This window comes from Paroedura picta, chromosome 8, assembly GCF_049243985.1.
Source record: "Paroedura picta isolate Pp20150507F chromosome 8, Ppicta_v3.0, whole genome shotgun sequence".
Taxonomy (NCBI): domain Eukaryota; kingdom Metazoa; phylum Chordata; class Lepidosauria; order Squamata; family Gekkonidae; genus Paroedura; species Paroedura picta.
Genome location: NC_135376.1, coordinates 31,059,472 through 31,074,771, shown reverse-complemented (window position 1 = coordinate 31,074,771; position 15,300 = coordinate 31,059,472). Strand labels below are relative to the sequence as shown.

The 15,300-nt window shown below is 41.2% G+C and overlaps 1 protein-coding gene and 1 long non-coding RNA gene across 2 annotated transcripts in view; both read right to left on the bottom strand.

Annotated features, from left to right (window-relative positions):
• EPHA4 (EPH receptor A4) overlaps positions 1-15,300 on the bottom strand; it is a 188,261-nt gene that overhangs the window by 124,111 nt on the left and 48,850 nt on the right. The window lies entirely within an intron of this gene.
• On the bottom strand, positions 7,412-10,981 carry LOC143843210 (uncharacterized). The gene is made up of 3 exons (XR_013233499.1): positions 10,718-10,981; positions 9,942-10,089; positions 7,412-8,397 (listed from the first exon to the last, which is right to left on the bottom strand). It is a non-coding gene; the product is annotated as an uncharacterized LOC143843210 (long non-coding RNA).

Sequence of the window (15,300 nt, the reverse complement as noted above, 5' to 3'; positions counted from 1 at the left end):
CTGTTCCCCATTGTTCTACTGTTCCAGCATGTTTTATTGTCTTCACTGTAGTGTTACTGTTTACAACTATATGTACTGATCCTTGTACGCTAAGTTCTATCCAAACCACCCTGAACCTCAGAGGAGGGAGGGAGATGGTAATGAGATAGTGATAGCTAGATCTTGACACTCAAATGAAGTGGACACAATTTGTTGTTGTTAGTTGTGAAGTCATTTCTGACCGATCACAACCCCATGGACAATGATCCTCCAGGTCTTCCTGTCCTCTACCATTCCCCGGAGTCCATTTAAGATCGCACCAACTGCTTCAGTGACTCCATCCAGCCACCTCATTCTCTGTCGTCCCCTTCTTCTTTTGCCCTCAATCACTCCCAACTTTAGGCTCTTCTCCAGGGAGTCCTTTCTTCTCATGAGGTGGCCAAAGTATTTGAGTTTCATCTTCAGGATCTGGCCTTCTAAAGAGCAGTCAGGGCTGATCTCCTCTAGGACTGACCGGTTTGTTCACCTTGCAGTCCAAGGCAAGAGCCTTCTTCAGCACCAGAGTTCAAAAGCCTCAATTCTTTGATGCTCGGCCTGCCTTACGGTCTATGGGAAGACCATAGCCTTGACTAGATGTACTTTTGTTGGCAGGGTGATGTCTCTGCTTTTTAAGATGCTATTTAGACAAATCTAGCTTTCCTCCCCAGCTTTCCTTCCCATAGCTTTCCTCCCCAGGAGCAAGTGTCTTTTAATGGACACAATACAAGGGGTAAAGGAAGAAGAGTGGCATTCAGTTTCCCTGTCTTTTGAAAGCAGAGAACTTTCAGCATGCAGGAAGGGAAAGCCAAGGGAGCATAAAACTGTACTCCAACTCACCAATACATTATTCTTGCATAGAGTAATGGCTCATCGTGCAACAGTCTGCTGCCACACCATCAATTTCTGCTACTCAGCAAAGGAGGGGAAATAGTGCTCTAACTGGATGATGTCAGGAGCTGATACAGCCACTAGGATTAATGCACAGCATCTGTGTAAGTGCCTTCCTCCTGAGTGAATAGCAGCTTCCAATTCAAGCATGAGTGCTGATATCCATGGCTGGTGTTAGACACTGCCATTCACTCAGCAGTGAAGGCTCACAGCACTGAAGCAGCAGCCCTGATGTATCTGCTGCCACCCCCTCCCCTCCCAGCTAGAAAGGACTCCAGTCTGCTAACAAACTGCCTCATTAGCTTCAGATGGGTAGCCATATTGGGTCCACTGGCAGCTTTATGGTCTACAAAGTTTAATTTGGGGTATAAACTTTCTTGTGCATGCACACAGCATCACTTTCACCGAAAAACTCATATCCAGAATTAAACTTTGTTCATCTTAAAAGGTGCCACTTGCCTCATTTGCTGCTGGTGGGACTTTAAGAGAAACTGAAAAAAGAGAGGGAATGTAGCACATTTGCACAAATACTTAAAAGTGCATTTGAGTATATGTGATAACAGAGAATAAAAAATAGAAGAGAGATTTTTTTTAAACGTTTAACCATAGTGGGTTTCCCATTCATTTTAAAGACCTCTATCCATAGCTGGTTCATCCACATAGCAGATATAGTATGTGCTATGGGCCCAGAGTTTTCAGGGGCCCTACATGATGCCTCCCCGCCCCCCGCACACACACACACACACCAAAAGGGCCATTTACCTCCCAGTGCTGAGGGGAGTTAGATAAAGGAAGCCAGCAAGGCTGCAGCCTTCTACAAACATTCTATGGAGGTTGATAGGGAACAATATGAAAATACAGCCTGCCCTGCCTTAGTGACTTCAGCTTCTTAATGGAGGTAGTAGCTGGGGGGGGGGTGTGTGGAAATTTTTGGCCTAGTTGTTGCTACCAAAGGAAATTTCAGAGGCACAAGCCTTCTTTCCTCTGACAAACACCCTTTGTCTTCCTTAGCAGCCTACAGTCGCTGCCTGGCTTTAGACAGTGCACACATACATTTATGATCCGTGCTGTCTTGGGGATCAATAACAGGAGCCCCAAGTTGGCCAACCGCATGCTAGATGTCTTCCTCGCTTTCAGAAGCCTTTGTTCTGGCTTGGGAAGCAAGCAGTTGAGAGCAGTTATCTTCCTTCGAGTGCTGCTGTCTCATCTCTCTTCCTTGTAGTGCTTCACTCTTTACTCCAGCAGTAAGTACTAATGACTACATTGCATATAGGGACTGAATAAAAGCAGTATGCTCAAGTGCTGGGGGTTAGGTGCAGAATAAATGCCCCCCCCCGCCCCCGCAAGGCCTTTGTTTGGATAACCACTGTTTGTGTTGAAGAATTTCCTTCAAGTGTCTTTTTATCCATCTTTTCCCTCTGAATCAGCAAAAAAAAGTGTAGTAAAATAGATAGTAAAGAGATAACTGGAACATGATTACGTGGGGGAAAACCGAGCAACAAGTAACAAGGGCCCCACTCTGGCTCCGGTGCTGCAGGACCTCCAAATCCTTTAAACAGGCCTGCCTCTATCCCTTCTACCCACTGAATCTAGGGAAAGCAGGGGAAATTATGAACTACTGTGTAAAAGCAGTGATGAATTGTGGCAGCACTCGGTGAAACTTCTGGGTCCAAAACATGGATGTGGGTGTTTTATTTTTGATTGACAGAGTTTTGCAATCCCCCTTGAAAATACAGGTGTGCAGTTTGAAGATCCTTCTGTATCTAACACTGTTCTAGAGGGTAAGATGGTGATGATGGCCAAAAAGACCTTTTTACAACAACCTTTTAAGAGTTTAGCTATGCTGCTTCCTAGAAAAATCCAGCCATGGTTGTTCATCTTTTCGTGACAACATCCAGACTATCATAATGTACTCTTTTTGGAATGCCTTTAAAGAATGCTTGGAAATTGTGCTCATGGGGAAAGGGCCCAGAACCATCTTCACTGGTTGCCATTTCCAGGACAAATAAACATGTTTTTAACATGAGTGGGAAACCTACACTGGCTATACTTTATATAAAGTGTGTGTCTTGCCTAAGAAGTGGAAGGCCAGATAACTTAGGGAGCATCTTCTCTCATACACACCCTTGCAGGTCACCTTGGAGATGCTTTTCTGTGCATCAATTGTTCAATGTATGGTGAGCTGCCCCAACATATTTAATCTTTTTAACAGCAGTGTTGTAACTTTGGAACTCCCTGCCAAGGTAAAGGCCTGGACTCCTCTTTGAGGATGTTTTTATTGCTGATGAAAATGATCCCTTTAAAGGGCTTATGGAGTTTCAACTGTGCAGTTTGCTTTTTTTTTTGCTAAGGATTGCTTTATGGCACTTGTCCAATAACCAACGTTACTGTGCTGGCTTGTGGTTATACTGTTTAGACATTTTTATGTGCTGTTATAAGTTGGTTGCAAGCTATCTTGGAGACCTTGCATAAGATGAAGGGACAGGGTATAAATATATTAAAAATTGTATATACTGTGTTCAGTTAAAAAAAAACTCATTTATGCCTTATCTATGATGGTGCTATTAGTCATTTGGGGGCCATTTCTTCCATTTTTCAGCTGATGTGCTCTGGAAGGTAGGAAACAGTATGCCCAAAGTTGTTATTCAATTCAAAAGAATTTTTTCTTCTTCTCTGGCAAGCATTACAGTCTTTTTCTTTCTACTACATTAAACCCAGTTCATTAATTTTTCAGGACCCAAGGAAACCTCTTTCTAAATGCATTTGCAATTTCAGAGGCACATAGCCATTTTACTTCAGCTGTATAAAATCATATAACAGAGCTCAGAATTTTCCTCATTTCACTGTATTTAGACTCAATACATTTCAACTCATGGCACATTTGTGACTCTACTGCATTTGTTCAACATTTCTTTACATGTTGATCCATTTCTATCTCACAGTTTAACTTAACTTTGCAAAGTTTGACCAGTGGTTGGGGTGTACTGGGGGGGGTGGGGTAACAGCTGACACACCCATTATGACTAGCCTTTGTAAGCTGATAAAAAAACAGGCAAGCCTGTATAGGACACTATTTCCCAAACGTTTGTATTTCATTCTCAAGACAATCCTTGCTTCTCTCGGGAAGATTTGCTGGAGTGGATAGAGCCTGAATGGTATTCTTACCCAGTAGCAAAAGATGCCATTGTAAAAAGATTAGGTCACATGTGCAGTAAAAACTTTGAATTCAATGCCCTTATCTGTGCCTTAATTAATTCCCTGTGTTAGAAAGAGAAAGAGAGTCAAAAGAGGTGAAGGAAAAACATTTTCTTTTATTCAGATCACATACCAACATAACAAGGTTATCTTTCAAGCCAGAACTGTTTTCAAGATTTTATAATGAACCTTTTTAAAATTCTACTTACTGCATCCATTTTATTGCACATACAAATAACATCAACTAAAACTGAGATTTCAGTCTCAACAATTACCACCTGAACCATAACATTGCCTTTTCAGGTATAACAGCTCACACCTGAGCCCCAGAAGACACCCTGATACAGTGGCACACCTGGGCTCGGAAAAGAAAGGAAACAAGAAGAGATTCAGCTCCAAAGAACCGAGGGTAGCATATGCATAAAAGAGAACTGTGAGGATAGCAAATGCAGAGTGTCACTGCAACACCCATCGACCACGGAGCAGCATGTAACAATGCCTCATCACAGACAGACATGGGAGGCAGCCAACCTCTGCACGCGGATCCCTCCCTGACTACAAGTAGAAATGCAACAACAAAGAACAATGACGACACCGCTGCCTCTGCTGTAAGGAAGACTGTGTCATGCCAAATAAGAGCCAGGTAACTAAGAAATGACAATCACATTTAACCCCCAAAGAAAACTCTCAAAGGCCCATTATGCACGGCTGCCGAAACGGCGATTTCGGGTCACATGGAAAACGTGGAGGGGAAAGACGCGACACACACCGGTTATGCATGGGGCGGGGGGCGACGGCGGCAAAACCCAGAGTAACCGATTATGCACATGGTGATCCGGGCGCCGCTTCTGGTTGTGCCCCGGTCGCCCGGAAGCTGCGCTTTCTTCCGCGTTTCACTAACGCGGCTTTTTCGGCGGCATGCACTGAAGCTGCGGCCGGTTGCAGCCGGCACCATGCATTATCGGTGATTTTAGTCACTGCCATTCCACCCCGAATGTGCGCTAAAACCCCCGTGCATAATGGGTCAAAGAAAAGCCTTTTCAGGTAGGAATGAACCTTAAACAGTTCTGCAGGGCCTGTAAAACAGGACTGTTCTGCCAGGACTATGGTTGAGGCCAGGAAGAACATAACAATTCTACCTGGCCTCCCTGCCTTAATTCTTCCAGAAGTGTCATCTGATGAACAATATTTATATTGTTTACATCCTCCTCTCCTCAAGAAAAAAGAACATTAGAGAGCCAGCTGTGCTGCTGCATTTATTTATTTTAGATTTTTAGGAACATGTATTTTAATAATTTAAATTGAGATTTTTAAGTTTAACTTGTAAAATTTAGTGTTGTGTGTCCCATATGTTGCTACCATCCCGGATCCTTCAGGGAAGGATAGGTTAAAATGCAATAAGTAAATAAACAGGTGTCACAGTGAGGGATGGTATATAAATTAATTGATTGATTGAATGAATGAAAGAAGGAATGAAGGAAGAGGAAGAGCAGCCTTTTTCAAGGCAAGGGGGCACAGGCACTATGACAGCAATGAGTAAGCACAAAACACAACATTCACTGAAGACATTTCCATGATTTCCCTTCAAATCAGGAAACACTGTGGGCAGTATTTTGACTGGCTTAAATTCACTGAACTCTGTGTTGCCTGGTAGCTAACTAATGGAATCAAATTCTCTCCACATTAATAGGGTTTAAGTTGATCTAATGAAATAAATGAACTTGCAAGTGTTGCATGCAGGTAATGACTCTTTGGGTCAAGTTCTGTACAAAGGCCTAGGGAAAACAAAAGGAACCAAACTCTTGTCCATTTAAACAAATACATGCACTGGCTGCTAGAATCAAAGGTGGACATTTGGATATATCCTTTCAGTCACTGCAGAATTATCCACTATCACAGATGCTCACTGTGCATAAAGCCAGGACTGCATGTACACGGCAGCCCTCTGAATCAAAGTCAGCCAGGATTTTTTTCACTCCATTAAAGAGAAAAGGAAAGAACTCTGTATGATCTTTCAGCTACATATGGATAGGAGGTTCTGTGTAGCAGACATTTAACATGATCCAAAATTCCACAGGGCTTCATGAGTACATGCTGCGAAGCAGGAATGCAAAATGTTCTGCACTCCCAAACTCATGGCATTCCGGCTGCATATCAGGGCTGTTTCCAAACACAAACTGCCCATCTACCTCAACATCCAGCATGGAAGATTTTCCCAGTGTAGATTTCTTTTAAACATCTGGTGAAAACTCACGATTTCTGAAGAATGATTATATTTGATATGCATGTCCTAGATTGGTTTGAGCATATGAAAAAATATTTTAAATTGTCCCCAATGATGTAAGACCAAAGGCTGATATAACACACAAACACACCAAGTTAAATGCTAACAGAATATGCAGAGCTTTCAGTAACAAGCCAGAAGGGAAAGCTGCATTAAGGAAACAGGCTCAAGTAACCCATTTCCTATCAATTGTCTGAAAACAAAAATAGCACCAGCATTATTTTCCAAAATGGCAAAAAAAAAAAAAAAGCCTTGCTGGTATCTTGCTAAATGCATGCTAGATTGATGATCACAGATTTACAATATCAAGAGCACCTGCTACTTTGGAAAATAGCTGCAATTTATATTTTAGGGCCATTTGGTAAAATAAAAAAGATAGTTTCATTTTCTTACCTTCCCCTTTCACTTCTTTAAATATATCATGTTCTCTTTCTCAAACAGTAGCAAATCCATATCTGCCACATAAGTCAATAGCTTCTGGTTAAGTTATCTTTTATTGTGATTGTCATTTATGAACCAATTTTGTCTGTTAATTATACAGCTCAATTGTTTGGATAGCTTCTCATAACAGGCTCTCTGCCCTCTACCATAAACACTTTTGACTATTGCACAGCTGTTTGAGTCTCTAATACTCTTCTGAGGCCGGATATTTGACCTAAAATTCAAAGGAAGAGAGTCATCCTGAGATCAATGGCATAGGTCTCCCACCACTGTCCACGATAAGTATCTGTATAGCCACAGCTTAAAAACCACCAGTGAGAGGTAGCTCACCTCCTCCTTAGGCAATCTATTCCACTGCTGAACTACTTTGACTGTGAGATTTCTGACCCCCCACCCATATCTAGCCCATATTGTTGTACATGTAGTTTAAAGCAGGGGTGGTCAACCTTTGGTCCTCCAGATGTTCATGAACTACAATTCCCATGAGCCCCTGCCAGCAAATGCTGGCAGGGGCTCATGGGAATTGTAGTCCATGAACATCTGGAGGACCACTGGTTGACTACCCCTGGTTTAAATTCATTACTGTAGTTCTACCCTTTGCTGCCCTCCTCCAAGTTTGAGAATTCAATGTGATGTAACAAACTGACAAATAAAAACATCTGCCTTTGATCTTGAAACTAGTAAAATTTCTCTCCTATTGTTTATAACACCCCATATTCTGTGAATTAAATCAGAAAATCGATGGGTTATATTAAATTACGTAACATTAAGAACTATTTCCTGCTATGTAGAACTAGTCTTTTAAAAATCTGGGACAGCTCTCTGGAGGCTTGATTGTCATGTTATTGGATAACTTGCCTTGGGCAAGTAATTCCATCTGAAGAGTTCTAGACAATCAGAATGGCGCAAGGGGGTAAAATGCTGAACTTGGATCTGGTAGACCCAGGTTCTGATTGGCACTCTGTCATACAAATTGATCCTGGGCCAGTCACTCTCTCTCTCAGCCTAACCTACCTCACAGGGCTGCTGTTAGGATAAAGTGACAAAGAATTATTTACACACTGCCTTAAATTTGTTAAAGAATAGGCAAACAGTTCTGTTAACTCTTTATTTCTACAGAAAATAATTTTTCCTGGAGCCTCAAAAATATAGTCACACAAACAAGCCCTTATGTTTATGGTGACCAGATTTGAAGAGGCTATTTACAGACTTGCATGCATCCATCTAAGTGGTAAACATTATCAGTTTGATTCAAGTGGGTAGCCATGTTGGTCTGAAGTAGCACAACAAAATCAGAGTCCAGTAGCACCTTTAATACCAACAAAGATTTATTCAAGGCATGAGCTAACACTGGTGGACCATGTGTGAATGTAATGCTGAAACATGACCAGTTTGTATAGCCAATGTATAGCTTGCCAGATTCTACCACTTGCTGCAACTGTGGAATGATGAAGGGAGAAGAAAAAATCCTGCTTTTTATTTGGAAGCACCAGGATGTGGCTGTGGAGAATCAGGAGTCATGAAGTCAACCATGTTTAGGTGCAAAGTTATTTGCAGATCAGTAGTCATGTCTGTTGTAACAAAATGAAACAAAGTCCATTGTTACATTAACAAATAACAAGAAGAGAACTGTGATTCATCAAAGCTCATATTGAAATAAATGCTGTTAGTCTTTAAGGTGCTGCTGGACTATGTTTTGGAAAATCACTGATTGGATGCTGTTCTTGATGTGGTGCAGGCTGCAGACATCAGCACAGAAGCAATTAGCCAGCCAATGCTCCTACATGTAGATTGCAGATGGAACACTCATTTGTTAATTTACAATATTTAACCCTTTTATGAAATATAGGCAATGCAGCTTACTAAATAAACCATAAAACAACGATGTAGTAGAAACCAACCATAACATCAAGGATGAACTGCAACTGTTAAATCAGCATCTATAAGACATTTCCAATTAAAACAGGGTGGGATCATAAATATCCTAAAAGTAGCATTAGTTGAAATGACGGGGTAGCTGAAACCAGCTGCTTGAGAACTGGAAAAAGACAGAAACACACAGAAGGGAAGACACAATTGGAACCATATGAACCTCCACAGGGTGGAGTTCCAGGGCATAGATGCCATCACTAAGAAGGCTCCAACTTTGGTGTACTCCCAGATACTTCAAAATGTGGAGGCCCATAGAAAATTACCTCTAATGATTCACTCAGCTGGTAGACAGGTATGTACTGGCTGTTACACCACCATTTCATTGGCTGTCACAAGATAGCAATTAGCATGTAATTGCTAATTGTAATTAGCAATTAGAATGTAAACGTTCTAAAATGTTTTATGTAAACCGCCCAGAGCCGTAGGGAAGGGCGGTATAAAAAGCTAAATAAATAAATAAATAATAAATAGTACAGCTTAATGCTGACGAGAAACAGAAATGTCCCCGCTATTTCCTGATACCACAGCACTCTTCAGCAACACCATCAGTGTGTCATGTTCAGATGCATGAAATTGGAGCACCTATTAATAACACTTCATTCTGAGCACTCATACAAAGAGCAATAAGTCTTAAGATCAGGCTCCAAATTTAAATTTTATAATTGCTACAAGGAATGCTTGAAAATGTAGCTTAAGGATTTTTTTTTTTAATGAGATGGCAATTTTTTAAAAGGAAAAACACCCAGTAAAATGTCGCATACAAAACACATACACACACACACACAACTCATGGTATGGGGAAGAATTGCTTTACAATTTTAAAATGCTGGAGGTTATGCTAGGCACATACTTCAGGTCCATTGACTTTGCAAAGATTGCTCCATCTTACACTTGAAAATTTTTCAATTGAATAACATTTAATACTGGTGTCAGCAGCAAGTGGTGCTGAGCGAACAATAATATCTGAACTAGCTTTCCCATTTCAAACTGCTCAAGCTGTTGCTATGCTTATTATAGGCTTCATCTGACTTGGGAAATTTAATTGCTTTTGCAGAAAGCTGTTAAGATTCAGGAAATGAGTCAGCTAGTAAATTTCAAGGAGCTCGCCATTTTTAAAAAACCAGCCAGCCATTTCTTCCTTTATTCAAGCATGTAAGGGGAAAATCCATGATGACATTGTTACCTTGTAACTTTTCAAAACCTGGTCAGTAAAACTTTCCCTGGGATTAGGCAATGCGAAGGACTGGTTCCCAGAAGCAGGTCTCACCTTAACCACAATACCAAGCGCTGATTTGCTTGTAGGAATGTCACAGATGAAACATCTCTATCTCCTAAGGTAATATCACATAACAAACATCAAGAAAACTGTGACAATGTTGCCATCTTCCCTCCCTCACAGGCAAGATTTTCTCTTTTTTGTTCTTTCTTGCTGAGGAGCCCCTATACCTATTTTCTCCTTATTTGTCTATCTATGGCTGTCTCACTCGGTTGCTTTAATACTGGCCCAGCCCAAGAAAACTGAGGGAAGAGACAATATCACCTTCTTATATTCAGCTTCTGAAATGGCATACTAGTGGCTTTTAAAACTTCAAAATAAATGAAATATTTAACTTAGATAGACGAGAAAAGGTCAGTGGAATCGTGGATAGGATGTATGAAGTGAACGGATAATAAAACTAAGGTAACTTTGTAATCACACTAATTTAAGATAAATTGTTGCAAATTATTAAGTGTTTCTACTATTCAAAAAAGTATTTTAAAACTTTGCAGAGAGAGGCTTTCTTTTCAGTTTCTGCTTAAACACTCAAGCATAGGTTTCTGAGTTTTGCTGACTCTAAAGTCTAGAAGGCAGGAACATACAACCAAGTTTCCAAAATCCTTCTATGTACACAGACCAAGGATCACTCCCCTTTTAAGAGCTATCTCCCTTTTCGATGGGCAGGGATTTCTGCTCTTAACTAGAAACAATTTCCCTTGGGGCCTTGAATGGAGATATTCTCTGCTCCTCTCACTCCTGCTTCCTTCCTAGTTCACAGCCAGTGCTCAACTGTCTTTTCTTCAACTCCCAGTTCCCAACTGTCATTTAACTGACTCTCCACAGATGCCATTTAAAAAGCCTGTCACTCAAAGATTCACAAACTTTGCTAGATATTAACCCTTGACAGTTCATCACAACAGCTCTTATGCAAAGACCAACAAACAGATCACAAAAGTATCAGCAAGTTCTGGAAGGTCTACAGAACTTTTCATCAGGCTGGCTGTTCAATACCGATAATAGTGATTTTATGGTAGGTCTTTTCTACCAACCAAGCAGACTCATACAGCCTTCTATGATTTTAGGGAACCAGATTTGTCTTCGAGTAGTTACCAGGTGTTCTGAAGGTAGAAAGTGCAGTGGAACTAATTCATTGCCACTAGATAATTGCCTGGAGAATCATTGTCCAGGACACAGCTTCACACCTAACGACAACAAGATAATTTTGTGGTGCTCAAGTAGAATACGGAGATCACTGGGGCAAGAATTAGTATATAAATAACAAAGAAATGTGTGTATTTACAGGTAACAGATCAAAAGCTGAGTGACTTCTGAGTGCGGTTTCTGTCCTACAATTGGCAGTGTGGTACAATGGGTGGACCAGAATTTCAGGTCCAAATCCCCAATCAGCAAAAGAAGCTTGTTGAGTGACCTTGGACCAATCACACATTTTCAACCTAATATACCCCACCGGGTTGTTGTAAGGATAAAATGGAAGAGAACGATGCCAACTACTTGGGTCCCCATTGAGGAGAAAGAGAGAGTACAGATGAAATCCTGCAAGGGAAAAAAGCAGTTTGATCACTTTTGTGTGGCAAAATGACATGTGAAGAGACAGGTTTGGCACCTCCTCTCTGCTTCTTCATTCTCTCTAAACAATAAAAAGAGCATTGGAGACCCCAATGTGCACATTAGAGCAGAATTGTGTAGTTAACCCGCCTATGGCCATACCACCCTGAACACTCCCAATCTCCTCTGAATTAGTGTACTTAACCCTTTAAACACAGTATATTCCAGTGGAAGTCAGTTCACATATTCAGTTGTCAGTCAATAAGTGACTAAGCATGCCAGTGCAAACCAGCCACCCGGTTCAGTCTGGATAATTTAATGGCAGGTGGTGCTGTGTTGCAGAAGGGGGGGTATGATAGAGTGCTGGTTTATGTACAGGAAATGTACTCTTTTTTTATTGAGCATCAGAATCAGCAAGGATTACTAACCAGCCCACTAGGAAAGGCTTTACATTCTCCTCCTCTTAAAGCTTCCTAATTGCCTGAATCCCCACATTAACAAACCCTAATCCCATTGTCAGGGGGCTGCTTACAAGCTTCCCTCCCCAATCAGTGGCAAAGCATTGACAAGAACTGAGATCTGCATCTCTAAGCATGGGCCAGTCTGTTGGGATTATCTCTCATCTCTTGAACGTTAACAGCTCAGTGAAAGGGCAATTAAACTCCCCTAGTTAGATGCAGGCTCTGATAATGCACGCCAGCAGCTGGACAAGTTTAAAAAGGGAAGTGTGGCTTCTCTCCCCACTCCTCCACCAACAAAATAATTTCCAAACAAATAATTGCCTGGATGCCTGGAAGATAGGTAACCAACACTTCAGGAAGTTTATCATCATAGATCAATGCCAGCAGAAGTAACAATTTTATATGTTATTTAAAATAGTTAGACCCTGTCTATCTCTGCAAACTCAAGGCAGCATAATCTGCAGGACACAGACATCTTAAGTGCCCAACAGCAAAACACAATTAAACACAAAAGACAGCACATGGAGTTAAATATAGCCCAAACTGTTAACCTCTATCATATGTCCTCCAGAACAGGTGGCTTGCATACCTTCCTAAATGTAGCAAGCAAAGGTACTTACTGCATCCTGCCTGGTGGCCATTCCAGAGGAATGGGCCTATCACAGAGAATGCTCAGATGGGTTGCCATGTTAATCTGAAGTAACAGAACAAAGTTTGGAAAATCATTTCACTGTCCAAAGAAGTGTACATGTACACTAAAGCTCACACCTTGAATAAAACCTTGTTGGTTTTAAAGGTGCCATTGGACTCAAAACAGGGAATACCTGTGACTGCCTTCCAACTGACCATTGTGGGTTCTAGTGATATCTCATTATGTCAGCAGCTATCTGAACTTCCAGGAAAGCTCACAGAACATCTGAGGAGCTGCGGAACCTGGTTGGAAATCCCTGCTCTACGGGGTCATCATAAGTTAGCTATGACTTGGGGGGGGGGGGAGTCTACCTAGACACAACCAGAGCAAGAGACTATAAATTTGGATCTAGCTTCTGTAGCAGGTAGAAATCTATCTTGTAAAGCCCTCTCGTTCTCTAGTGGTTATTTCACACAGGCTCCAATCTTATGCATACTTGGGGGAAGGAAACCAGTTCCTTGGACTCAGTGGAATTTGCTTTCTAAACAAATATGCAAAAGATCAGGCTGCTGGTTATTTCTGGTTGATGAATGGCAATTTTTAATTAATTTATGATTATCCTCATTCCATTTTAAACTTGCCATGTTCGTGATTGTGTATTTGGAGTGTATTCTGGATTACTGAATGGAAGTACAATGTCTCAGATATCTGATGAGAAGGAAAAAACTGGGGGAGACTGCTGAGAGATTAATCTTTGCTATGGAGGAGGAGAAAGAGTAGTAGAAATGCCTTAGGATGGTTTAGGAAAGAGAAGGGTGGAATCTGAGGGCTCTGTTGAAATATATTATATCCTTCATAATTGTTCAAGTGGACAGAACAGCTGTCCTTGAAATTCATTGTCACCTATACAGAAGAAATTAAGGAGGACTGGGAAGCATGTATGCTACCCCCCCCCCCCACATACACACAGACAGAGTTTGTAGGCTTCTGGACAGATCCTACAAAACAATGCTCTGGTTCCATCTGTTCAGCTTTTTGTTTGCAACCAGAGTAGACCCTAACCAGCATCAGTACTAAGGCAAAACAATCAAAGCAATCCTAAACATGTTACCACTAGTGAAGCTTGCCTCCGTACACTGTCCCAGGATCAGGTCACAGTGTCTTCCAGAAGGGCAAATATCACAGTTCCAATGATTATTAATACAAGACAATTTGTGGATACACCTTTGAAAGCTTTATATAATGATTCTCATAAAAGCTATCAATCCCTGTCTGAGCTGTACATCAATCGACATAGTGCCCTACAAATCATGATCCATTAACAACTCCCTCCTTGATTACCCATGACATTTCAAAAAGGGCCATTCATTTTATGACTTTCATCCGTCTTTTCTGATATTTTGGAAGCACAGCATTACTGCCTCATTGCAATTAGACATTCTGCAGAATAGTAGTTTAATGTTACTCTCTAAAGAAATAAGTAAGATTTATCACCCACCCCCTCACTTCCTGTACACATTCTTGTAAAGATGTCATAACTACTTCAAAATCAGTAAAGAAACACAACATTCTTGGTTCCTAGCCTAATACCAAGTTTTCCAAGTAACGACATCTTTACAATCTTACAATATAAAATGGTGGTGCAAATGATATAATTCTTTTCCCCCTCTATTCCTTTTTTTTATATTTTCTTCTACACAACAGATATACAAAAGCAAAGGGATTCTGAATACCACTTCTACCTTTTAAAATACAGAGACACTAACAAAGAACCATATAACAATAGATCTTTTATCTGGTTTTCCTGAGAAAGATATAACACCACAATACTTTAAAGCAGTGGTCCCCAACCTTTTTATCACAGGGGACCACTCAACGCCTTTTACTGAGGCCCGGTGGGGGGGGTAGTTTACTCCTCTACTCTCAACCACTGCCCTAACGCTCTCTGATCGCTATGGTAATGTTTAAACATCCCTTCAAAATAAGATACAGACACGCCACAACAATGAACATAAGGAACATTTTATTTTCATGGAAATCAATGGGAACCCTGAGCTTGTTTCTCTGCAACGAGATAGTCCCATCTGGGAGTGATGGGAGACAATGACACCCGAAGTGTGTTGTAAAGGGTCGAGGGGGATGAAGTAAAGGGCCGGGGGGGGGGGGAGAAGGCATCCTTCGGGGCCCACCTCCAATTAGTCGAAGGACCACATGTGGTCCATGGCCCAAAGGTTGGGGATCGCTACTTTAAAGGACTAATAAGTGTGGTGTGCCTTTAGTATCCTGAAATCATAAAGAATCCTGAAGTTGCATGGAGTCCATTTGGTTGCAAAAGCGGAATCAAAACCATTCCCACTGGCTGTAACTGCAGCTTGATTTTGAAACATAACCAACAGGAACTTTCCCCCTTAAATGGACTGCATTGTTGCTAGAGGTGGTTGTCCTTCATATGTAAGAAATATATACAGGAGAGGTATCTACAGATGAATCATGATTGGAGAAAGAAATGTGGGAGGGGGAGTGTACTTATTTGTAAACAGTGTCAATGTAGCACCAAAGTCAGAGTGCTGGACAGAGCTTCTGTCCTAAAGCTCACTGGGTGGCCATGATCAATCACTCTCAGCCC